Below are 26,248 nucleotides of genomic sequence, written 5' to 3' on the forward strand. Positions count from 1 at the left end.
CATTCTGTGAGACATTTCAAATATAGCTCTCATAAAAGGCAAAGGTGCAATTTGGATACCTTTTGTTTTACCAAACCTACTTAATATGCTTTGCTATAAAGAAAAAACTTTCAACAAAACCTATTAAAATCCTTCCTTCTTTATTACATTGACCTACATTTGAGCTCATTCTTCACCATCTTTCAAAAATCTGGTAAAAGAGATACAAAGTCAAGGCAAAACAGGTCTGTGAATTTGAATGCCTTTTTTGTGATTTAATATAAATTAGTTATTTAAATGCATAACTGTATTAAAACAACAATAAAGCACACATGCTTCTAGGTAGACTTTATACAGGCCAGGATGTTAAGTGGATTTTCAGCCCATGTAAACAGACACAGCTCCCCAGATTGTGGAGAGATTTTTCAACGGTATTTAAAATCTGGCTGGAAGTGGCTGGAATGGCTTTACAGAGATGAGAAGTATCTTCCTGCGTAAGATAAAGTTGCTGAAGTAGGTTATCATGTTAAGAAAGTGTGAGGATTTGCAATAAAATAGTAGCTGTTACAACTGTTGGCAGTCTTAATAGAGGAATGAAGGACTGAATGAGCCCTTGAGATTTAGAGCTCTAGGGAATGGTGGAAAGGGTGAAAGAGAGTAAATTCACAGACTCCTTAAGAAGATTTTCTTTATCAAGGGGATGGAGAAATTTTCACTTTTGCAGGCCATGGAGGTGCTTGGAGACTAAAAACTGACTGGGGAGGCTGATGGTTACTTCAAGACAAAGAGGAACTGAACTAGCATAAACATGAAGACTAAAAGGGGAATAGAACACATTATATCTGCTTTGGGCTCACATTGCTACAGACATTGTAGCTCTCCTTGAAGAACTGGGTCAGAGAACTCCCAAGTTAAAACAAACAAACCTAATTCTTAGTGGTATGCTCTAAAGCACAGTAAGCTAATAAAGTTAGGTTGAGACTATTTTAAAAAACATCATTGTATGAGTTCTAAAAACCTGTCATGAAGTGTCATGTCACTTTTTTAAAATTTAAACTACTTAATTTTGCAGAGAGTATTATGCCCATTTGCCACTGCTCCTTTAAAATTATCTGGGCTAAAGAATGTTTACTTCAAATAGAACTACATAAACATTTATGATAATTTATCACAATCTGTATAATTAGTAATCCATAACACCTGTGAGATCTAACTATACTGATTGCTGTCCTGCTGGGATTTTTGTAGCTACAACAAGGGAGGAGAACACCCAGCAAGCATGAACGCAGATTAATCAGAGGAACAGTATTTCTTTGGTGCATTCTAAATACTCCTATTATTTTAATGTAGAGTATTTTGTTTAAATTTTTGGGACTGCCCAGGTATAAGGTGACCTATGACCCACATATAAGAGCTGAGTTTTAAGTTTGTGTTGAGAAACATCATGATGATGTCAGCTGTGTACCTGGAGCACTGTGGTTTGCATCTATAAGCAGGATTTCCTGACTGTAAGGGTGCCCTGGACCTACCATAAATTACTGCCTGGGAACAAGATTTTCAGCTGATAAAACCAATCTTCTGCAGACCTTGAGCTAAAGAATTATCTTCCATTCCACCTGACTGTGGAATGTTTGGTTTTAGCTCCAATGAACAATGTAGAATTGTTAGCGTTCCAGGTTATTTCAAGCTTTTTTGTCTTTTATTAAGGTGCTGTTTCTTTGTGAAAACTGGCTAATTCAGTGTGTCCTGTGTGAGTATAACATTTACACCTTAGGTAAGGAGGTCCAGCTGAATGAACAGCACATCCAGTAGACAGTGTGCCAATTTTCTAATTCGTAGTAACAGGTTCTGCATTTTTATAGAGCAGTAGGTAATTAGTGGTGTAGGCCATCTTTATCTGCAGTTACAGTGCAGACCCCTTGCTGAATGTTTTTCCTTTTCTTGCAGAAAATTTAGGATATGGTTTGACTTGTCTGATACTGTTTCTTCTGACAAGTAATTGGAACTTTCTAGGTGAGAACTGGGTTTTATTGTCACTTACAGTCTGTTCAGGAGCCGCATTTGTGAAAACAGCAGTTTTTCGATTTTGTATTTACACTGAACTCAATTAACAAAGACCAATATTTCACGTGATTATCATTTCAATAACATACCCTGAATAAATTTGCATTCTAATTTTACTTTTCTTGTACCTTTGAGATCTCTCTGTTTCACAAAGTTTTCTTCCACTTTAGGATCCTACCTTTGTTGGTCTTCACCTGCTGTTAAGAGCAGGGTGAAAGAATAAACCCACATTGGTCTTCAAATAGCTATGATGAGTCTTATAATAATCCAAGCAGAGATGCACACTATTGTTCTGCTGGGTGTCTGTTGTTTTAGCAGAAAATATGCTTTATAATGTTGTTCAAATAGTAGCTCTCCAACTTCTAAGTTGTTACATCAACTTTAATGCCTGAATCATCAAATAATTTCATTATCACTGGTGTAGAAACAGCATGAGAAGCATGGCATTGAGAATGAGACTCATTTCTTTTGGCAGGGATGTGAAGGTGCTTTTATCTAAGCTGTAAAAAACAGTAGAACCAGTTCAGGGTACTAGCATGTTTGGTACCCCTACAGTTAATTTTAATTAAAAGTCAAGATGCATTAGAGAACATAATATTTTGTGATACTGTCCATGCTCTGTATATTACACAAAACTTTAAGCATTTAAAAACTTTTAAATAAAGTTGTAATTTAATAAAAAAGGAAGCTAAGATTGTGCATATTTGATGTGGGCAGCTGAGTTTAAAGATTCTTACAATTTCACATGAGGCATCTATCATTCCCATCACCAGAAGTGTTAGTAAGAAAATGGAATTTTATTAAAGTTTCAGAGGTTCTCTTGGCTGTAGTAGAGATAAGAAAACATAAAGCCAATATCCGGGGGAAATAAACTCCCCTTAAGTTCTTTTGTAGTGACTTGTTGAGATGCGCAGTTTGTGCTTCTCAGAGGTGCATTCCTTTGGAAGCCTGTGTGTAATGTTTGCACTGTACTGTACTCCACACTGCTTATTCATCCTGTGTGGAAGGAATATAATCTGGCTTTTTATTCATGCTTTTTACCTTTGTGTGCTTAGCCTACTACATACTAATAGTAATTTGTCTCTAAATATGATTACAATAAAGGCTGTACCTGACATTGTCTGATTTTCCCTGCTCTTTGTACTCCTATGGATTTTGGCCCTTCCCTATCTATATTATTAATCTTGCAGTTGTTACAAGGCATTGATAAGCTTTTTTGTGACACATAGGGTAGACTGTCTTGTTGAGTCAGTGTTGTGGATCTTCGTGAGTGAACTGATAGCTGCACTGTTGTCCATGATGAACAAAATATTGGATCAGTGATGCCTCTGCTCAACTTCAGTTGTCTTTCTAAACTACACTTCTACTAGTGCAAAGAGTAAAACTCCTCAGACTTGGTCTCCGCTTCTTGTACTGCTCTCTGTAGAGAGAGTTAGAGCAAGAAGATAATTTTTGCACTTAGCCCTAAGTGTCCACCTCTAGCTTAATTAGTGTAGGGAATGAATTCTAGTGTCTTTGTAGAAAATTAGGTAGCTCAGCCAATCAGAGTAATTTCAAAAGTCTAGTTAAACATGTAGGGAAGGTAACTAAGATATACAAAGATAAATTATGAATTCCAGAAGGCAGAGGAAGATTAGGCAGTCTCTCCTGTGCAGGTGCAGTATACAGACCATGCAGAAACACTGATAATGAAATCTTTGCTTTGGAGATGCAGGAAATACTGGTTGCATATGCTGTGTCAAAATGGAGAAAAGGGTGATTGATCCTACTGATATATGGCAGTAAAAATGCAAAATAGATGATTGACTGCCACTTATTTAATTTGATTTACTTGGGCTTATCAGCATCATTTCGTTGTTCCTGGCGTGTACAAGCTATTAGGACTCCAGACTTGGAAGGACACTTTGGTTTTAAAAGCTCATATACATTCCAAATAGGAAAAAAGAAGGAATAGAAATGGACTTATTATTCAATCAGGGATATTGTAATTTTCTGGTCTATTATACAATGCTTCATTTTGGGCTTTTAAAAACAGATAACAGTGATGATTTCATCTATATAAAGTTACTGTCTTATTTATTTCCTTCATTAATTAAACATAATTCATGGTGGATATGAAAGGCTGTAACTGCCCTCCTAGTGAGGCCTGAAATTGGAGAAATATTATCTGTCAATAAAAAAGGTAATTTAATGAAGTAGTAAAAATAGAAAAAATACAAGAACAAAAAGTGTCCTTCCACGAAGCTTAATACAGTTAGAGAGTACAGAAACTTTTATCAAGAAATTGTATCTTGCCCAAAAAAAAGGGAAAAAACATCCAGTACTTTATTATGCAAAAAGAAAATTGACAATATTGTTGCTACATCTTTTCTAATATGCTACTATGGATTTTTCTTCCATGCCTAGGTGTTGAATTTCAAAATCTTTTATTATGCTATAGGTTTTTATGTTATGAGTAAAGATGAATGTATTATGACCTCTTAGTCCTTCACTCGGGAGAAATAGTAGAACATGATAATACTATGTTTTAGGTATTTCAGATGGTCATTTAACAGTAATAGTTTCCTCTCCTGTCATTTCTGCCTTGACATTTGCATTGGATGAAGTTGGATCTTATTACTAAAAAAATATTGTGTAAGATATTCTACCACATTTACTGTACTGACAGATTTCTTTGCCTCTGATCAGTTCTCTTGACCTCAATTCCCCCAGCTGGGAACAAATCCGGGGTACTATTCAGTCAAACTAGTTAATTTTTCTTGTCCTCGTATTTTTTGTGTGACTGATACATGAAATTGTAAGCAGTTGGTACAGAAAGTGTTAAGTATATTGCCTATTAGATTGCCATATTTTTCTCACTATTTAGTTTTGTTGTTCATTTTCATCTTGCTGTCTCTATCTACTCTGGGATCAGCACCATTCCTGCTTTTATGATGCTGCAGGGCTTTAGTTTCTAAGTGATCTAAGTGATGCCTGAAGCACTATTATAATATTAATTTAGCTTTGCTTAGATGGAATAAACATAATTAAGAGGAAAAGTATATTAATTGTTTTATTATACAACATATACAATTAATTGGGTTAAATAATTGAGAATTATATGAATAATAAATTCATCAAGAAATATCTGTATATATCTATGAATGCATTAATAGAAAATAGTAATGGAACAACAGTGAAATCCCTCCACTTTCCAAACAACTGTCCACTTTGAGTTTTTTCCTTCAGTCTGGATGTATTAATGAACTCGCTACTGTTAGAGGCTTAACTCTGACTACAGCAAATCTTTGTGTAATCTTGTCACTTAGCTTGAATCCAATCCTGATTGACCTAATGTTAAATACAAAAGTAATCTTACAATGAACTACAAGAACATACACTAACCACTGGTGGTGCATTGCCCTTCCCTCTTCCCCTCCCCGCCTTGCTCCTTGGCCATGCTACAATCTCAGGAATCCAGGGATCCTCATTAGGCCTTGGCCTTGATTTATGAGTTTGGCAATGGAATCCCTTGACCTTTCCTGAAACTCCTGCACAGCTGAGGCAGGGACAACGCTGTCCATATCAGGAGTTTCCATTCTAAGCAAGGAGCGGCACAAGAGGAGATTGGTCATCCCAAATGCCCCTGGGACATTATTTGCCTGAATGAACCTGGAGACTGACAGATGACTAAAGCCAGGCACCTTGCAGCCCTATAAGCAGTGGTCTGAAGTGAGGCCCTTTGAGCACCCCTGGGGCTCCTGTGCCCCTCTGAGTGGTGCACTGCCCAGAGCTCGCCTGTAAGTGTTAAATTAGACAGTGATTAAGTGCTGCTAAATCCTTTAGACATAATCTAGTGATGAGGTCTGAGGCAAGTTTGGCAAGGGGGCCCGGTCTGAACGTTGTGACTCAGTTAAAGGGTCTCTCTTACTCTTTGCACTTTTCTTTTTTTTGTGTCCCTGGTTGCCATGGGAGTTATTTTACATTGATTCTGTAGTCAGTTTTCTTTTGTAGGCTTTATCTAGTAAGTAGTAGACTAAATGTTGCCATTGAACTCTGTTAGTTGGAGCTTTCAAAAATTCATTTCCCACCTACATTTGCCAATACTTTTGATGGTGGTTCTTTAGGCTGCCTAAACCACTCATTCACAACACCACTGCACTAGTTCAACAAGAGCAGCCTAAACTGCACTATTGTTGCAATCCTTTGCACTATTGTGGTAAGCCTTCTTATTAGGCAGGGCATCAGGTCTGTGGGATATATCTGTAGACCTTGAAAGAACTTGAGGATATTAGCCTTTTTGATATAACTACAGAAATTGATTTATTTCAAGGAAATTTGTGATCCATTCTGTTGAATGTTATCGTACATTACATAAAGCAAAAGTCAAAGAAAATAAAAGTGCTTACTACAAAATTATAGTTTCTATATCTTCTGATTACTGTAGTTCCATTTCCCTTTAAGGGAAAATTGATAGTTTTTACAATGATTGTTCCCACACTTGTCCATCCACTTTTTCTTGGAAGTAAATATTCTAGAACTGGCCTGAGTACATTTAGATTTGTTGAAGCTGGGAAAGTGTTAAGCATGTAAAAAGAAAAAGTGAAAAATCTGTAAACATTAATTTCTTCCTTGGTAATTGCTGTTGTATTTTCTTATTTTTAGAATAATCTATGCTCTTAGTCATTGGTTTTAGTCACTCAAACAGGAATGACTAATCTAACTAGAAAATAAAGAAGCATCTTCAAAGAGAAGCGAAATGTATTAATCATGAAAATGATGACATGGGGGTGGAAATTAAGGTGAATGGCATATAGTTTTAAAATCCTTACAGATGATACAGTGGTTCCCAAGGACAACTTCCCAGGACAACAGAACCAGGTAGGCTTGTGACAGACCATGAGCTTCTGGTGTAATATCGTAGCCTAGAGGGGTTTTTTAGTTTTGTTTTGCCCAGGTTGTATTTAAAGCCTTACCTTGAAACATGTACAGTACTTTGAGGTAAGTCAAATAGAATTTGAGCAGTTCAGTGCCATGAGGCTCTACTTACCTGTAGAGTCATTTAAGGGCTTCATAATGGTCCTTGATTGAAGCATCCACTGTAAGGTCCTTGGTAGAAGCACCGGGTAATCTAAGCTTTTATAACTGCAAGTTGGACCCAGGGATCTGTCTCCAGGATTTGTTAAATCATGTTGTAAAAGAAACTTCTTATTAAATGTAGTTCTTATGTTTCAAAATTATTAGTGATAATAAAAAATATTATCTCTGTTCATATCATTTGTCAGCAAAGAAAAAAACAGGAAAGTCCAATGACAATGAGTAGAGTTTCAGCAGCATTCTGCTAGTTCTTAGCCAGAAATACTGTCCTGTGAGATTTGTCCACTGGGTTTAGGTGCAGAGGATGTTCTAGAAACTTCAAGGAGAGGGACAAGAGAATGTGCCTTTGTAGCTCAGTTGGTGCTAAAGAAAAGGACATGTAACTGTCATTGTAAAATGTAGTTCCGGCTCTCAGCCTCTCTTCAGGAGAGAGGCTCCAGGCCCTTAATCAGCACTGTGGCCCTTGATTGAGTTCTCTCTGTAGCTCCATATCTCACTTGTACTGGGGAGACCAGAGCTGGACACAGCAGTCCACTGGCCTCACCAGTGCTGAGGAGAGCAGAAGGATCCCCTTATCTTTTTTGTGATGGTTGCTCCTGCTGGCAGCAATCCTCCTGATGCAGCCCAGGACACTATTAGCCTGCTGTGCTGCAAAGGCACATTGGTGGCTCATGTTCAACTTGGTATCCAGCAGGACCCCCAAGTCTTTTTCCACCAAGCTGCGTTCCAGCTGGTCACAACCCAGCATGTGCTGGTACCCCGCATTACGGCTGTCCAGGTGCAGGACTTCACACTTCTCTTTGCTGACCTTGGCGATGTTCCTATCAGGCCATTTCTCCAGCTGATCAACGTCCAGCTAGATGGCAGCATGTCCTTCTGGCATATCAGCCACCCTGCCAGGGTTGTGTCATCAGCAATCTTGCTGAGGGTGCACTCTGCCCCGTCATCCAAACTGTAAGAAATAGCCTCAAGTTGACCCAGAGGAGTTTAGATAGGATATTAGGAAAAAATCATTCCTTGAAAGGATTGACATGGATTGGAACAGGCTGCCCAGGGAACTGGTGCAGTCACGATGCCTGCAGATAATTTAAAAGCCCTGATGTGGCACTTGGGGACATGGTTTAGCAGTGGACTTGGGAGTGCTGGGTTAACAGTTGGATTCAATGATCTCAAGGGTCCTTCCTAACCTAAATGATTCTGTAATTCTATTTTAAGTAGGACTGGACCCCTAAGGTACACCAGTGGTTACTGGTCTCTAACATTGCCTCTGGGCCTGACTCTTCATCCAATTTTCAATTGGCCTCACTGCTCATCCAGCATTACGCCTCATATAATATATGGTGCCATAATATAGAGAAAGCATTTATAGTGAGCACAGCTATCAGCATTGAAAGAACACCTTGTTCCCTTCTAAGGATTTTGCATGTGTGTATCCAGAAACACACCAGAGAACCACTGCAGTCCACTGTATTTAGCTTATTATGTCACAGCTGATTCCATTTTAAAAAATTCAGGTAAAAGACTTCATCTTCCCTCCATCTTTTACATGCTAATATTTTATATATTCAATCCTGAAAAGCGGAAATGTGTCACTTGGAATGGTAAAAAATGCTGTTTAAAGGTGGTTATTCAGGATACTGTAGAGTGAGGAAGAGTTTTTCTGTAACAGCCACAAAGAGCTGGGATGAAGTCACGTTTGAAAGCTGTCACCCAAAAACATGGATGAAAGACAGGTTATAAAAACCACTGTCAATACTTCCCTTCTTCTTGCCTCCTCCAAATTTCTGATCAGGAATACTTTCAGAAATGATATCAGACACTTTGCCTCTCTAACAGCTCTCGGTGTGCTCCTGCAAGCAGGACTAACAGAGAGAGGAGTATTCTCTACTGAATGTCAACTGCTGTCTGAAACAGGTAATTCCTTTGAGATCATCTACATTAACATCATCCAATACAACCCCATTTAACCATCCTGTGTTAACTGCATGCACAAATTAAGTGTGGGAATTTTTATATCCTTTAAAAACATATTCCAAAATTATTTTTTGATGGGTTGCTTTGCATTTTTTTTTCTTTGCAATTAAAACCACATCTGTGTTCTTCGATTGTACTGCTGTAGCAACAGGTTCCTAAATAGTTTTGTAAAATTATGAACTCTGTTAACTCACAGTAAACTCTTCACAGAGAAATAAAGTGACTTGCCATAGAAATTCTGTATCAGAAGAAGAAAAGTGTGTTATTGTCAAATATAAATCAATTCCACAGCTGTAAAAGCCTTTTTATTTGTCATGTGCAGGCAATAATATAAAATTAAAGTACAGTCAACACAGGGACCAGTTGTTTTTCCCCATAATAAGGCCTCAATCCATGCAACATCGTGTCATTTGTAAGCTGACATACCATTGTACATAAGGCAAAGCGATGTCTTCTCTGTGCAGATGCATATCTGAAGTTTAAGAGGCATTACATGGACAAAGCGATTTTGTTTTCTTGTTGTAATTAATTCTTCTCTCTTAGTCTTGATCATTTTGCAGCATTCTCTTCTTTTCAAGTCTGAAATCAATAATTTGTATACAGTTCTTAGTTTTAAAAAATTCCATACAATCTATGGATTATTCAGAACTTGTTTGTGGAGTAGGCATGAATGCTTTTACTAAAATTTGATATAGAAAATATGTTCATCTTCTGCCTTCTTCTGGCACTCTTAGGCATAGCAGTGAAAACAGAACTTGAACTCAAACGGCAGTATAGTGGTACACAGCATCAGCCAGCATTTTTGTAAGCCAACAGCTGCTTCTTGGCATGAATTAAATAGTTGAGTTTAGGAAAAAGCAACTAGAGCATATCTTTCCAGCCTGGAAAAACAAAGGTGGCCTTTCTAGGAAAGTGATACAAAGTTCTGGAAACATTGTAGATTTGATCTGTCATCGCTCTCTCATTAGAAGGCTCCCACTGTGATTTACTAGACTATGTACAAAAGAAAAAATTGCAATGTGAGACCTTAGAACTGTTAATTCTTTCTATTCTGGCATATAATTTTCACTCTCATTTTTCATTTTCCAGATTTTTCCTTTTCTTTTATAGTAGTGAGTTTCATCCTTTGCTTTCAAAGGGAAAGGGACAAAATCATCACTTACATAATTTTTCTTGTTTACTGAGGGCCCCTAGCCTACAGTTCACACTATCTGTGCTCTGGCAAAAGCTCTTGACAGCCAAAAATATAGCATTTTTATATTTAGACAAAAATAATGTGGTCCTAATTTCATTTTTAGATATAATTCTTAACTGATGTTTACCTACTTCTGATTTTCCCCTCTTTTATGTTTTGTGTGATGTACATATATATATACATACATAAAATTTCATATATATATATATATGAAATTAAAAGAAGAAAAAAAGAGAAGAAACTCAAAAGATTGCTCAAATAAAAGGAATAAGTATAAACATTATGAGTAACTTTTGTGCTGTAAGTTAAGCTGCAACTTGATGCCCCTGATAAAATCGTTTGTGCTGTACCTGTGCCTCCTTCATTTCTCTCCTCCAACAGCCTGTTCTTCTCAAATGTGTAAAACTGCACAATAGAACATGAGCATTAGGAAGATTGGGCTGAAGACTGGGATGTGGTTTTGCATATCAAGCACACAGTGCCCAGTGGACTATTGCTCTGCCTAGTGTGACATCTTTCTTCTTCTGCAGTAATGAAATATGTACACAGCACACCAGGCTGGGAAAGGTTCAAACTCTTGCTGTTTTTAGTTTGTACTCGTTGAAAGTCAGGTGTCTGAAGAATGACCTCAGAGACCTTAGTCACAATTTTTTCACTAGCAGACTTGTTAAGTCCAGAGAGGAAAGCCACCGCCTAGCAGGACTTGCAGGACTTCAGACACTAGGCAGAGTTAGCCATTCTCTTGGACCCACGTATGTACTCCAAAATGTCACAGGGGAATATCACAGTCCTGCCGCAGTTCAGCCTCAGCTGCAGTTCAGCCTCAGTTCATGAACTCTGCAGTATCTTTCTTCAACTGAAAGTCAGTCCTGCATCTGGAAGGATATCCTCTTAACTGATGGTGGTTTGGTGCCATTCTAACTTTACCCCAAGTATAAGCTGGTATTGCACATTGTGCCAAATCTGGAATAGGGAGATGAGTTGGGAAGCAGGTTCAGTGGTAGTTTGAACAGGAACAAAAATAGGATTTCCATGGATAAGGCCTTACTTGGCCTGTGGTGCTAAGATCACTGATATTCTACTGTCATATGTGACAGGCTAATGAAGGGACAACGTTGTGCTTCCTAAAGGGCCCTGCAGCCTGGAAAGCAAAGGTTTGCAGACTAGTTTTCCCTAGGAAAAGCTTGGTTATATGTGTACCAAGAGGTTCAGGGTACCTGAATCAGTCCAATAAGAAATAACTCCCCCTCTCTCCAAACAGAATATGGTGGAGGTGTTGAGGAGTCTCCTCAACACTGCTCCATCATGTCAGTCCAGTGTGATCAACCCACACTAATTATAAATATAGTCAGGTTTGAACCGTGTCACCTCCATTGTGATCCACAGACAGTGTATCACAACTTATCACACTGCTTTTGGATGCTTTGTTTCACTGCAGCTACTAAACAAATGCTAGTGTCCTAATAATTCTGTCTTGCTCAGAGTATAAGCAGCTTTTTTCTTTTTGCCATGCTTTTTCTTTTTTTCATACTTTTTACAATCAGAAACACAAGAAGGGAATCTGTGGTTACTATTGAGTCAGTGCCTAGGTACTTTGCGTGACTTAAAAGTGAAAAGGATTTTGCCCCTTTTATCTCATTTCTTACCAGCCTGATTTAAATGATTTCGTATCTGTGGAAATGCAAGAGAAATGACATTAGCTGGAGCCTGTGGTCCCAAGTGCCCAAGATAAGCCAGCAGTTTATCTGCTAGGCAGGAGAGCATTTCAAGACATTTCACACGCTCACTCTTGTAGCACCTGTTAACAGTGCATGACTTTGTGGGATATCAGTATGAAATGGTATTCAGTGAGAAAAAATGAAGCATTTTTATTCATTCATTCATACAGTATTTTTATTCACTTATTCACATGAACAGCAAACACTATCGGGAAATAGCTGTTGCACTATGTATTCTAGTACATGACAATTTCAGGAAAAGCTCACCAGGGTCAGTATACCAAGGAAAACAGAACCAAATCCACCATTTTAATGGTTTCTCATGTGTCTTCATCTTATCTTCCCAAGTGGCAGTGAGTGACCTCACTTAAAGATTAGTCTTCACTAGAAACAGTAATACTGCTCCAATGCCTTCCTTTGCCAGAACATTTCTTTCAAACAGATGAGAGATATTTTTTCAGATCTGCTATTTTCTTCTCTGTACAACTTCTGGAGACTTTGAGATTCTGTTCTTTCTCAGATCCATTGATTTAAACTCCGAAAATATTCAAATTAGAAGTGGATGTGTAACATATTTATGGTATTCATTAGACACAGGCTTTTTATAATCTGTCTGAAAATAGGGCAAAAAAAAAAAATTGAACATGTTTCCATTCTTTTTTTCCCAGAATTCATAATAGAATTTTTAACCTCAAAAGTGCAGATTTTTTGCTGAAGGAATTTGTGGCTAAATTGAATTTCAGGTGTAATTTCGTTCCTTTTTCCCATCAAAGAAAGGAGTTGCACATTTTAACATTTTTTTTCTGGTTTAAATTACTTTTTAAGTGACACGGTATTTTTTAAAATAAAACTTGCATTCAGGCTGAAAGTTCTAGAGTTTAAAATGGTCTGTCATACATGAGTGAAAACTGGTGAAAGTGGTCTTTAAGCACCAATATCAGGTGGAAAAAACCCAGTGACAATATAGACAGTCAATAGACTAAACTGAGACCATGGCATGAGATGTTCCAAAGCTACATTAACAAATGTACCAAAACTAGTGTTTTTCTAGAAAAAGGAAAGAAATATTTTGAAGAAATAAAGATCTCATCAGGTTTCTACTTGGCTACATAAAACTAAATCACTGTGATCTGGAAAATACTTGATTGTAAGAAGAAGCCTCAGTGGATGCCAGCAGAGAGGTGAGATATAAAACCTGGAGTGTTTTACCAGTGACAGGTTCTCTGCAATGAACGCAGCCTGGGATACAAGGCGTGCAGGAAGGGAAAGTCCCTGATAAGGTATGGGAAAGCTATGATTAATTTAACAGGAAGGAACTTGTAAATTTGATTTTACTGTAAGCAGATGAATGAACTCTTCATCTCTGTTCTTTATCTATAGTGGCAAATGCACTTGGAAAATAAGGGGATTTCAATATTTTTGTTCTGAGGCACTGAACAATCTGCAGTCACCCTTCATCATTTTCAGCCTATCCATCTCCATTCAAGTAATAAGGAAATAGATTTGTTCACTAATGTTTGACTTCATGTCATCAGCAAGAAAAGACATCTATTTCTTGTGATGAGACACTGTCTACTGGTAATTTTATGGTAATTAATCACAACCATCATATTTCTTCTTCCATGTTGCTTTGCTGTAAGAAACCACAATGTTTATAGTAAATTAATCTAAAAGAAGCATCAAAAATGCCTGTCCTTTAATTTTGAAATTAGTAATTTACATTTGTGTCATTTATGTTACTTCTGTGACAATTTTAATAGTGCTGCAATTAACAGTCTATAATGCTTTCCATGATAAATCTGCTTTTCAGATATTCATCATTCAGATGTAAGTATTTACTCCACATTCAAATGAGCTTCACTGATTGGGAGCAACTGTTTATCATACACTAGTCTAGAGGCAACAAAATCATATTCATGCTTCAGTTACTTCAAAATAGCAAATTTTTAAATGTTGGTCACTATTGGCTTTTTAATATGTATTAATTAATTATAAAATGATAGCAAAGAAGAACTTGGACTCTAATTTCACTCACAAACTTCATTTATTTATTTAAAATAAACTATGTTTAAAAGCAATTTTAGTCTGTATGTGGCAAAGTCAAATTAAGATCATATCAAAATTTGCGCCTGACATTTCCTTATTTTACCAGATTTTGTAGAGTGCGTGCTCTTTTGAACTTTTTTTGTTGTTGTTTTTTTTTCACTTCTCACATATTTTCTTCTCTTGTATGAACTAGACCTTGCCCCCACGAATTTATGCTTGTCCAGGTTTGTTCTGAGTCCAGGCACAGCCACTGGTGCATTTTGGTGAATAAGGAGTGACAGGCAAGGGCAGATAAATGTGTCTGGGGTTTTTGGTTGTCTCATATCAAAGTAGCGTCAAGTTTCTGAAGGTTGTGTTTACTTGTGGAGAAAGCCTCTAGTCATCTCTCATCTCTTCCATAGTCTTTGTTTCAACTTTCACCCGGAACTGACAGCTGCAGAGTATGAACGAGGCTGCACACTCTTCTTTTTCTTGCACCACCTCCAGCTTCTTCTGCTCTTCAACTCTGTTTCACACAGAAACAGAAAACTCCAATTTCATGCACGTCTTATGCTGCTCAGTTGGGGGTTTTTTGCAGCTCTCTCCCACCAGCCACTCTCCTACTCCACTTAACTTCTCCCTGTCTTCCTCATTTACCTCAACATCTCCCAGACTGGATCTGCTGGAGTTCTTTTTCTGTGTATCTCATCTTTCCTTCTGCTGATGATTATTCTAATCACTGGTACCTGCAAAGCAGTGGGAAATACAAACAAGTCTCCTATATTCTAGGGGCTACAGTAATGGTTCAGACAATATCAGACAAAGCAAAAGCCATTAAAAATGAGTTCTTCTAATGCACAGTTGAAAAAATTTTCCTATGGATGAGATTATTTTTGCTTCCAGTAGATGCATGCTGAGAAATAGAGGAAGGAAAAGTTTCTGTCTTCTCATTGAAATAAAACCACTGAATTAAATACAACCCACAAAAATGCCATTTATCTCAAATAAATGACATAGGTCGTGGTTTGGTTTTGTTGGTTTTTGTTTGTTTGTTTTTTAAAAGGTGTGTTAGAGAAAAAATTTATTTCAGGAGGAATAAACTCCCTGCCATTCAACAAAGTAAATTTGCTCAACAGTTTCAAAATGTCTCCCTACTTCTTCCTACTTTTTTTTTTTTAAAGATTGCCCAAAAACTTCAATTTTCCTTGAAAATTTGTGTGAATTTCTGCTCTGCCCAATTCCATGGGGAAGATCACATATATTAAAAAAAGTGCAATTAAGTAAATCTGAAAATATTTTATTTGGGCTGCAGTTCTAAGAATACTTTATAGCGATTGTGGGCAGGGAAAGCATCATGCTATAAGGCCAAGATTTCAAGCATTTATATTCTCAGCTAAACTTTAGCCTGCCTGCTCTTATTTTATACGATTAGGAACAGAAACTTAGTTTTTAAACAAGTATTTTCTTTCAAGACCAGTTAAGGTGATGCATCACAAAACTCAGGGTTTTTTTCCATGAAGAAACATTCCAGTACAAGCTGTATATCATCTCAATTAATCACATGCAGCTCTGAAGCTCTTATCTTAATCCCTGTACTGATAAAACAGTAATTGTTCTGAAAGACTACAAGGGAAACCGTGACTCAAGAAAGGACATGATGTTCCAGTTGATCTCAATTACTCTAATGTAACTAATTCTTTTGTCCACCATCTAAATTTAATGCTTCTGTCTCCCTGAGGATTTGTCACAAGATCTCTTATATTATATACACAGGTTTGTGCTGACCTGTCACTATCTACTCTGCATTCTCAACCAAACCAAAATAATTACCTTAATTTACCTGACAAGTCTTTTGAGACCTCAATTAATCACGGTATTTTAAGTGTTTGAATTAGTTACACACGAGTCATTAGTTCAGTGTATCTTCAAAAGATCAGATTTTACCTTCTACCTGTTTTTGGGGGTTTTTACACAGAGACATGAAGACCTAAACTTCTGGTCTAAGTGAACATTATTGACTCATACTTCATGAAGACTTAGTTTTGGTGTGGCAATACAGCCTTCAGTAGAGTTACGCCAGTATATTATGAAGAAAATAAAAATTTGCCCATCAGCTTCAATAGTTCTAGTAGAGTGAACATTTGCCTAATGGCAACCAGTTTGTTCTTTTCGCAGTGTATTAGATGAAGTCCCTCAACATGCATAAAATACTATATTCTCATTTCTCTGGGAACAGCATTTGGGCATGAGCATGCCTTTCTGGAGCTCATTGTGCCGTTCGGTCACGTTAAGTATTTATCTCTTTCTCTCTGCCTAAGGGGTAACTGTACAGTATTAAGTACCTGAATTAGGATAGGAAATAGTACATCTTAAAACCTGAAAGTATGGTATATTTCACTTTGAGAATCTCATGCTTCATCAGTTGATGTGTACTTGTTGCGTTGCCTCTCATCCTTCTCAGATGTACCATGAAAGTAGCACTTATAACCCAAGTCACATCTCAGTCACTTAAAAGGATGGGCGACTTTCTCCCAGTTTTTACTGCAAAAGAAATCTCAAAAAGCAGTCTGGTGAAAGCATTTCCTGAGTATGGTCACCAATAACTTCCTCACTCCTAGTGCAAGTAAAAATAACAGAGAAAGACAGAAAAGATAGTCCTGGAACCACTTCCATAATAACCTTGTTCAGTCCATTTAGAAAGAGAAGTCTCTTCTTGCTCATGCTATGAAAACATTATCACACTGAGACAGCCGCCCACTTCCAAATTACTCTGTTCAGTCCATTTAGGAAGAGGTTTCTCTGCTCGCATGTGAGTCCCTTCCCCCGACTTGCAGCTTTTCCCACAACTGCTTTTGAGGGTCCACTCTTGAAGTTTTTCGGGGTACAATTTTAAGGTTGAGCCGTTCAGAAACAAAAGTTCTCTTCACCCATCTCTGGGAGCATTTCATCTTAAAGAACAGAGGCCCTCCGCCTTCCCTGGGAGCAAAGGGTCCTCCTCATCTTCATCTTTAGGACTATCTCTGGGAGCATCTCTAGGAACTGAGGTTTTCTCCTTTCCCGTGTGGAGCAGAAGTCCTCATCGCTTCCATCTCTCCCTGTCTAAACTCCTCATGAAATTACAGCTGCGTCAGCATCTGCCTCTCTCGTTTCCAGTGCTGGGACAGGTGGCTGCGGGGCCCGAGCGGGCGCCAGTGGGCGCGACCCCTGCTCAGGCCAGGCCGGACGAGGCCACGGCTCCAGGATTACCCCCCCCCCCAGCAGGGCTGTGGGCAGCCAGAGCGGCTCGGAAGCCCCCTACCCCCCCTCCACTGCAGCCAAGATTTCAGCAAAGCGGCACCTCTGTCCGGCACAGGTCAGGTGACCAAGAGCGATAAGCCACACAGCTGCAAGGCCGAGGTGAGATTAACACTTTTAGTGCTGTGAAGAGCTGAAAACCTGAGGGAAGAGAAAGAAGTGATGCTTAAAGCTGAAATTCTGTTGTGAAGCTATGATATATCAGAGTACCCGTTGTAATTCCATGAAGATATGGGGGGTGGAGTGTTCAACTCGCAAGCAAAAGCACCTGCGCTGAGATAGGCAGATGCTGACGCAGCTGTAATTTCATGAGAAGTTTGGACAGGGAGAGATGGACCAGATGAGGACTTCTGCTCCAAATGGGAAAGGACAAAACCTCAGTTCCTAGAGATGGACCAGATGAGGACTTCTGCTCCAAATGGGAAAGGAGAAAACCTCAGTTCCTAGAGATGCTCCCAGAGATAGTCCTAAAGATGAAGATGAGGAGGACCCTTTGCTCCCAGGGAAGGCGGAGGGCCTCTGTTCTTTAAGATGAAATGCTCCCAGAGATGGGTGAAGAGAACTTTTGTTTCTGAACGGCTCAACCTTAAAATTGTACCCCGAAAAACTTCAAGAGTGGACCCTCAAAAGCAGTTGTGGGAAAAGCTGCAAGTCGGGGGAAGGGACTCACATGCGAGCAGAGAAACTTCTTCCTAAATGGACTGAACAGAGTAATTTGGAAGTGGGCGGCTGTCTCAGTGTGATACTGTTTTCATAGCATGAGCAAGAAGAGACTTCTCTTTCTAAATGGACTGAACAAGGTTATTATGGAAGTGGTAAACAGACTGAACATCTTTTTACATTGTCAGTGGGAGAAGGGAGGAAGGTGGGGGGGAGGAGGAGAGTTCTCAAGGTATGGCGTAATATTTTTTTCCCTCTTTTAGGTCTGTTAATAAACTTTATATTCTTTCAAGTTTGGTGCCTGCTTTGCGTTTCTCCTAATTCTTATCTCACAGAAGATAAACAGTAATGAGTATTTTGGACCAAACCACTACAGTACGAAAGCAGGATAAACCAAGCAGTACATAATACAATCTGTAGCGGGTTGGGTTTGTAACCAGGCAGAAACACCAATTTAGTGTAGTGGTTTGGCCCAAAATACTCATTACTTTACCTTCTGTGAGATGAGAATTAGGAGAAACGCAAAGCAGGCACCAATCTTGAAAGAATATGAAGAAGTTTATTAACTGACCTAAAAAAAGGGGAAAAAAAAATTATACCACCTTCAGAACTCTTTTCCCCCCACCTTTCTCCCTTCTCTAAGTGACAGTGTAAAAAGACAACCCTTGAGATGTTCAGTCTGTTTACCACTTCCATAATAACCTTGTTCAGTCCATTTAGGAAGAGGAGTCTCTTGTCCATGCTATGAAAACATTATCACAATGAGACAGCCGCCCACTTCCAAATATTGTTCAGTCCCTTTAGGAAGAGGAGGAGTCTCTCTGCTCGCATGTGAGTCTCTTCCCCCAACTTGCAGCTTTTCCCACAACTGCTTTTGAGGGTCCACTCTTGAAGTTTTTCGGGGTACAGTTTTAAGGTTGAGCCGTTCAGAAACAAAAGTTCTCTTCACCCATCTCTGGGAGCATTTCATCTTAAAGAAGTCTTTGGGAGCATCTCTAGGAACTAAGGTTTTCTCCTTTCCCATTTGGAGCAAAAGTCCTCATCTGGTCCATCTCTCCCTGTCCAAACTTCTCATGAAATTACAGCTGCGTCAGCATCTGCCTCTCTCAGCGCAGGTGCTTTTGCTTGCGAGTTGAACACTCCACCCCCCATATCTTCATGGAATTACAACGGGTACTCTGATATATCATAGCTTCACAACAGACTTTCAGCTTTAAGCATCTCCTCTTTGTCTTCCTTCAGGTTTTCAGCTCTTCACAGCACTAAAAGTGTTAATCTCACCTCAGCCTTGCAGCTGGAATGTGGCTTATTGCAGTGGAGGGGAGGGCGGGGAGCCAAGCCGCTCCGTCTCCCCACAGCAGGGCGCGGGGGGGGGCGGGGGGTGTGGTCCGCGGCTGGAACAGGGCCCATCGGCTCCAGGATGGCCATGGCCTGGCCTGGCCAGCCCGAGCAGGGCCTGGGCCGGGCCTGTTGGCCCCCCACACAGGGCCTGCAACCACCTGTCCCAGCACCAGAAATGAGAGAGAGAGGCTCTGCCTTGGAGTTTCTATTCTTAAGTGTGGATCACAGAGGTGGTCACAATTTTAAGTGGCTTAGAGAATTGTCCATATTCAGACTGGTCAGCTGATAGGTTCTGTTAGGTCATAGAGGAAGCTGTAAGCACCCCTTTGCAGGAACATCACTTTCGAGACTATGCCTGCTAACCCATGACACAATCCAAGGCAGAGAAAGGACAAGAAGGGAAGCTTCACATCAAAGGTGGACTATATCTTTGCAGCTAGACTGCTCTGACTTCTGTAAACCATTCCAGTCACACTAGAAATAATAATGCAGAAACCCTTTCCCTACACTTGCCTCATAAAGCCTTCCATTGGGCTTTAGTTTGTAGAGCTGGGAAGAAAGCATGGGCCATTGGGAGAATCTTGCAGACCAAGTCAGCTTACATTTCAGTCTCAGGGGTCCAAGAGAGTGAGCAAATGAGCTCTTTTTTAAAGCCATTTGCAGAAATTTGCTTGTGTCTGTGTTGTTTCCTCCAAAGGGGCCAAATTAACAGGAGCAGGGCAGAGCTAAGCTTAGAGCTTTTACTTTAGATAAAAAAGTTTTGCTAAGGATGGCTTCTTCACTGGATGTGGAGAAACAGTATAAATACAGAACTTTCCCAAAACTGTGGCTACAGCCAACACTTACCTCATAGCACATTGGAGGAGCTGTATTTTCAGATTAGAAAGGCAAATTTGGTACCTTACTCTGAGCTAGCACTGCCCTTACTTATATGAACAATGGAATTCCTCTGGATCCAGGCTCAAAGCCTTTAAAACTAGAACAGTGCTTACAAGTCTACTTGGACACTTGCATGAGTAAATATATGTGTACACTGACAGAGTGGTTACGACAGCATAACGTTGGGCACTCACTCGTGTCACAACAGCTGGTTCAAGGCTTTGTTCACCTCTCTGGTTTTTAAACAGGCTTTTGGGGGAGTAGTGTTTATATTCTGTGTATTCAAATATAGGCAATTGATTTTGGCTCATGTTTTGTTAATTGTCCTTAGGTCTGAACCTCTAGGAAATTGATAGCAAGATAAATACTAACTAAATGACAGATTTTTAAAAGTTAATTATGGGGTACAATTGGATAAATATTATTTAAATAAAGAGAAATTATGGCAGAATCTCCTTATCCTGCAGATAGGAATTTCTGAAACCTTGAAAAAAATGTTTTCTTCATCAGTCCTTTCAGGTTTAGCCTTGTATATACAACTCAATTCTTAACTGGTTATAACATAAGCACCTGGGATCCTTTTCCATCACCCCAGGAAACAGATTAATCATTTAGACCCAAGTTGTCTGAGAGTGAGGAGTACAGTATTCAGAAGAAAGAAAGAGTAGAGGACTGAGGGGGTTTTATAAGAGACACATTTTCTGCACCTTTTCAGGTGCTTTCATGTATTTGCATGAACACACCCAATCTGTCCCAGGATTTGTTTGTCTAACTAGGTTTCAGATTAGTTTTACTGTAGAAAGTTTCAGACCTGGATATAGCTTCCCATCCTTGACACACCCCTGAAATGTACAGTGAGACAGCAGTGTATAATTCTGAGCCTTTTGAACAGCCAGCCTGTCAAACCTACCTTGCTTTACCATAAAGCTAATCCCCATCTGAGTTTGTCAAACTTTGGTTATCTCAGTTTGGCCTAGACTCTCCCCCACCTGGTGGGCTGTGTGCAGCACCAGGAACACTGGAGTGGGAGCAGCAGTGCCTGGAGCTCTCCCAGGTTTGTGTAAGGGGTCAGCTGGCAAACAGCCAGAATCTGTGGGTCAGAACTAAGGAATGCAAAGATTGTAAAATATTAACTCCTTGCTTTCCTGTAACTCTGGAGAAATTCCCTGCTGAGGGGTTCAGCTGTAGGCCAGAGAGTGTGTGTGGCCACAGCCCAGTCTGAGCACCCCCTGTGGCTGGTGCTTCAGCTCAAATCCTTTTGTGGTTCTCAGAGCTGCAATGGATCCCCTCAGGTTTGTTGAGCCCTTGCCTGTTTTTCAACTAACTCTGATCATTAAATGGAATTGGCCAGACAGCCCCAGGAAACACGGTATGAAACATGGGCTCACATCTAGGATGGTTAGGGAAGAAGAATGGAAATACATTTGTTTCCTCAGAGAAAGAAGGAGAAATACTTTTTTTAGAGTTGATTAGCCAACATCTTTTGTTTATCTCACCATTGTTGCATGTTGTGGTCTGACTGAGGAAAGAAAGGGAAAACCTTAAATGACTATTACAAGTTAAGACAATGTAAGAAGATATGGACCCAAGCCTCTTTAGATCTTTAGAGATTGCTACCTTATAATAAAGTGTAAAAAAAGGTTATTTTCTTTGTTATATGTTTTATCTAGGCAGGAGTTTGCCTAGGAATATTCAACACTTGGTGCTTCTCTGCATGTTGGTAAAATTGTTCTTTAGTTTCGAGGGTACAGGGGTTTTTGTCTGGTCCCTCTTTGCTGGAGGACCTTTTGCTGGAGGACCTGTATTTCAGTGTACGTCTTGTGTATCAGAGTTCAGATATTCTATCAGCTTTTCTGATGGAATTGCTAGATAACTAACAAGACACATTTTTCTTGGAAGTAACTGGAAAGAATGAGTCTCACTGAGACTACAAAATCATTTCTGTAATCTTTCAACTGTAAACCTAGATTTCCAGATAGCAATTTTAAATATTTTAGAAACATTCTTTCTGTCCTGTGTTTAGAGAAATCCTTCTTAAGCTGGATAAAAGTATACTCAGTGTGAAAATTCACTCCAACCAAACCCAGAACAGTTTCTTAATGTTCTGTATCACAAAAATTATGTGAGTAGAGGGATATTATACATTTGTCCAAGTATTTGCTTTCCTTGACTCCATACACTGTTTCTCGAGAATTATTTCTGCTTACAAAAGAAGTGGTGAGACAGATAAGGAGCTACAACTGAGGCTGGTGAACATTTTACTGGTAAATGAGCAACATATGTTGGATGCCCTCCAGCACCACTGTTCACAATGCTTTTTTGTCAAGGTATTTTCTTTGAAGAGTATGAGGTTGTCAAAGCAAATTATTAAGACTGAGTGAATCTGAAGTGGATAGATTAAATAAGTGCTGCCTGCTCTCTTTTCTCTTTTTTTTCCTGTTTATTTTATTGTACATAGACTTGATCCATGAGTTAGGAGGAGTCCTGTGTTTTCTGTCAAGCATGAGCCTCAGCCTTAGTGACAGAAATGGCATGAAACTTTGTTGTGTACTGGAGATAGCTAATTTGTCAGTTTATTTGATGGGACTCTTGTTACAGAGTTTGCACCCCTCCCTTTTTTTAACTCTTATGGTTTTGAAACTTTTTGTTCGAATTCTAATCTATCTATTTATCCTGATCTATTTTTTCCATTAGTCTAGTTTGTCAAGCTTGTGTCTAAAGGCAAATGAGAGAACAGTGCTGTCACTTTTAATGAATGAGAGAACTAACCTGATCTTAATATAAATGAAGGCTAAGAAATTGAAAGAATTATTGTTACATTAAGAGTTACACCTGGTATAAATTCAATTATCTATCACCTCTAGCTGTAATCTGTATAACAGCAAGCTATGACATGACAAGTTCTGAAGGCCCCAAATAACTATTAAAAAGCAACTGTGGGAATATATCTGATTTTAACACAAGAGGAAAATGGCACAGAGAAAATGAATGAATGAAGTTACTTCTGCACAGTAAATAATTAAAAAGCTCAGTCACGAAGCTCATTAAACTGAACAAGATTTTATAATCCACATTTCCTAATAAAACAGTTACTAATAGTTGTTGTAAAGAAAAAAACTATGGTAACCACTGTACCTAAATGTAGGGGAAATATTCTTTCAGTCTTGGTGAATGTTGATTTCTCAAGTAACACTTATGTGGCAGTACATGCATGTTTTTTGTATAAATTCCTTACATTAGACAACATAAGTTTGTTTATAAACTGATTATGGCATACAGACTTGGGTCCTATACAGTTTGGATGTAGTATTCTTGTGTTAAAGGTTATTTTCTGTTAAACCATGACACTGCTATAAGTAAGATTCCTGAATAAGAATCATACTCCATGGATTTTGAGGCATCTTTCTTAAAAAGCTTCTCTGCCAGGGAGATCAATGTTATATATGTTCTACTGTCTGTTAGATCCTGTTGTACTGAGCCCAGTGTGAGCAGCACGTCACTCAGTGGGACCCTCTGGAATACAGAGCTACGCATTGTGAGGGCTGATGCCACTAACCGGTACCATGCGATGGGCCATGAAAAACAGCTTATAAAGGCTGCACAGAAAGACACCATGAAGGTGACAAATTCAGCTTTTACTTTGACATTTTAGAACTTTAGTGAAGACTTTATTACTAGATTTTGGTAAGCTCAATTTGTGAGATATATATTGAGAGATATAATGTATGGATGCAGACATCCCAGCCCTAGTTTTTTACCATGTAGCTGAATGTGAAAACTGTTGGTCTTTCAAGAATAATTTCTGGAATTCCAGCATATTCTTATTTCAGTCTGTGTTCTGGGGTTCTTGGCACTATCATTTGCTTATACTGTTTTTTTAAAACTTTACAGGTCTTACAAAATATTTTTTTAAGTAACTTTAGTCCATACAAATACTTGTTATTTGACAACTGAGGGGTTTTTTTCCAAAATTATTAAGCTCTTCAAAATAATAAGGAACGTATAATATACTAAAATTTTGTGGTAATTTTCTTTCAAATTATGTTTGTTTGTAAAAAAAAAGAGAAGATTTTTTTCTTTTGGGTCATTCTTTTCATGCTCTAACCTCTGGATGTCTGACAACAGTACTGCAGTTGAAGTTTCTAATGCTCAAAGAGGTAAAAACATTCTTGCAGCACCCAGGGAAGGGGGTGAACATAGACCTTGGGAATGACAAGTGGAAAGGAACTGGTCCTTTGATTGATTTCTTGAGTCTTGTGCATGGTTTGAAAGCCTGGCAATATTGACACTCCTATACAAGCTCTGCACTTGCAATGAGGCATCAGGCCCTGCCTGGCTTTTGCTTGCTGTGTCTTTTTCTAGCCCCTGTGATCTCTGCCCCCATATGACTTGTGTCATGTACAGACAAGAAGCATGAGTAAGAGTAGCTAAAGCACTGTGCTGAGGAGAGCATATTTACCTCTTGTGCTACTCGGTTACTGCCCAGCTCCGACACAGCTTCACGGTGCTTTCACTGAGTCCTCAAGCACTGGCACATTTTCTGTGCGGTGACAACAAAAACTAACCAAAAATCAGGGGCTTGTCTTCTCCCTGTTTCAACAATCTTGAGTAAGTGATCATACTGGTAGTAAGAAGAATGTTTTAAAAGGAAAGTAAGGCTTTCAAGTTGAGAGATGTCACTGAATAATTATTTTTCGTATTTCTGCCCACATGATGGCAGTATAAGTTAATCCAAATGAAGAAAATAATAAAAAAATTATAGCTTTACAACAATAGAATTCTGTTGCGCTCCCCCCAAATCTAAAAAGCTATGAGAAGTTTTCAAATATGACCAGTTATGAAAGGATAACTCTTTTTATTGTAAAAGCCCCAAAGACTTAAGAAGTGGTAAAGCAGTGCTTCATGCAAGAACCACATGTAGCTAATTCTGAATGGGTATGGAATGGTGCTGCGTTATAAATAAAAGTGGTCAGTAAAGCTTTGTTAGTCATGCTTGTCTTAATCATTTGTAGTCAATAAAGTCATTGAAGTATAATTGCCACTCCCTGGCATCGGTTTTGCAAGTGCAGAACTGGAGGTTTGAGACTGCACGGGCAGCTGGATGCTGAGTGTTTCATCTCTGGTAAAAGCATAGAAAGTCTAAACAGACAGACTATTGAGATACCAGCTGCAAAAGAAGTTAGGCATTCCTTCAGAAGGATTATAACAGGAACAAGATCTATTGAATTTTTCAAGCTCTTCATCTAATTGTAAGTTGAATCAAGAGCGTTTGAGTGTGTGTGTGGGGGGGGTTCTGAGTGTGTTTACTGGGTGAAGTCAGAGAATTTTGTCAGTAGTCACAGATAAAGCTTTTAATGTTAAAAAAGAAAAATAAAAAACCACAAACCCCTAGATACAACCCAACAATAAACACTTCTGAACTTTGACATATCTGTAAGCACATGCTATTTTTTTTTAAATTTTCTGTGCACTGTAATTTAAAAGTCTAGTATACTTAATTTTAAACTTCAACCTCTTCCTTCATGTCAACTTCAGATAAGAAAACGCCAATAGCTGAACTGTGTGCTTTCAACAGCAAAAAGATTAATCAGTTACTCAGGTCAGTCCAAATGCAAGAATAAGAGGCATCTATGAAGCCCATCATGTTCCTTTGGGTAAGGTCTCAGATGTGTGACACCTGCAACCAATTTACCTCCTGATCAGATTACAGAACATGTGAGCACAAGCAACACCTTTTCCTTTTCCTTGCTTTTTTGAACTCAAGAGTTCAGTCTTAAACAGATGTGATTTTCCCCTCCTTTTCCCTGATGGTGTATAAATGAGGAATTGCAGCAGTTCTGTTTTGCTTGTGCAGCTTTGTTTCTTGAATAAGTTGGACTTCTTGATGTCTGAAGACTTGTATGGCATGTACATGCAGATATGAAGCTAAAAAAGTGGGAACTGAAGCAGCTAAAATACCAGAGTAAGTAATCCTTTGCTCTGTCTGTTTAGCATAGCTGAAGTTTTTTTGTTTCTCAGGTTGTAGAATATTGTAGAGTGCTAG

General features: G+C 38.8%; 1 long non-coding RNA gene across 12 annotated transcripts in view; it reads left to right on the forward strand.

Moving 5' to 3' along the window:
• Positions 1-8,909: 8,909 nt before the first annotated feature.
• The window catches only part of LOC125327995, a 120,536-nt gene continuing 103,197 nt past the window's right edge, over positions 8,910-26,248 (forward strand). For 10 of the 12 annotated variants that reach the window (XR_007204490.1, XR_007204489.1, XR_007204485.1 and 7 more), the window contains exon 1: positions 8,910-9,033. This is a non-coding gene — a long non-coding RNA (uncharacterized LOC125327995). Of the gene's footprint in view, positions 9,034-13,216; positions 13,287-23,683; positions 23,825-26,248 lie in introns of those variants that run through there. The other 2 variants (XR_007204487.1, XR_007204488.1) reach the window with 2 other exon arrangements.

Source organism: Corvus hawaiiensis, chromosome 6 (assembly GCF_020740725.1).
Source record: "Corvus hawaiiensis isolate bCorHaw1 chromosome 6, bCorHaw1.pri.cur, whole genome shotgun sequence".
Lineage (NCBI taxonomy): Eukaryota > Metazoa > Chordata > Aves > Passeriformes > Corvidae > Corvus > Corvus hawaiiensis.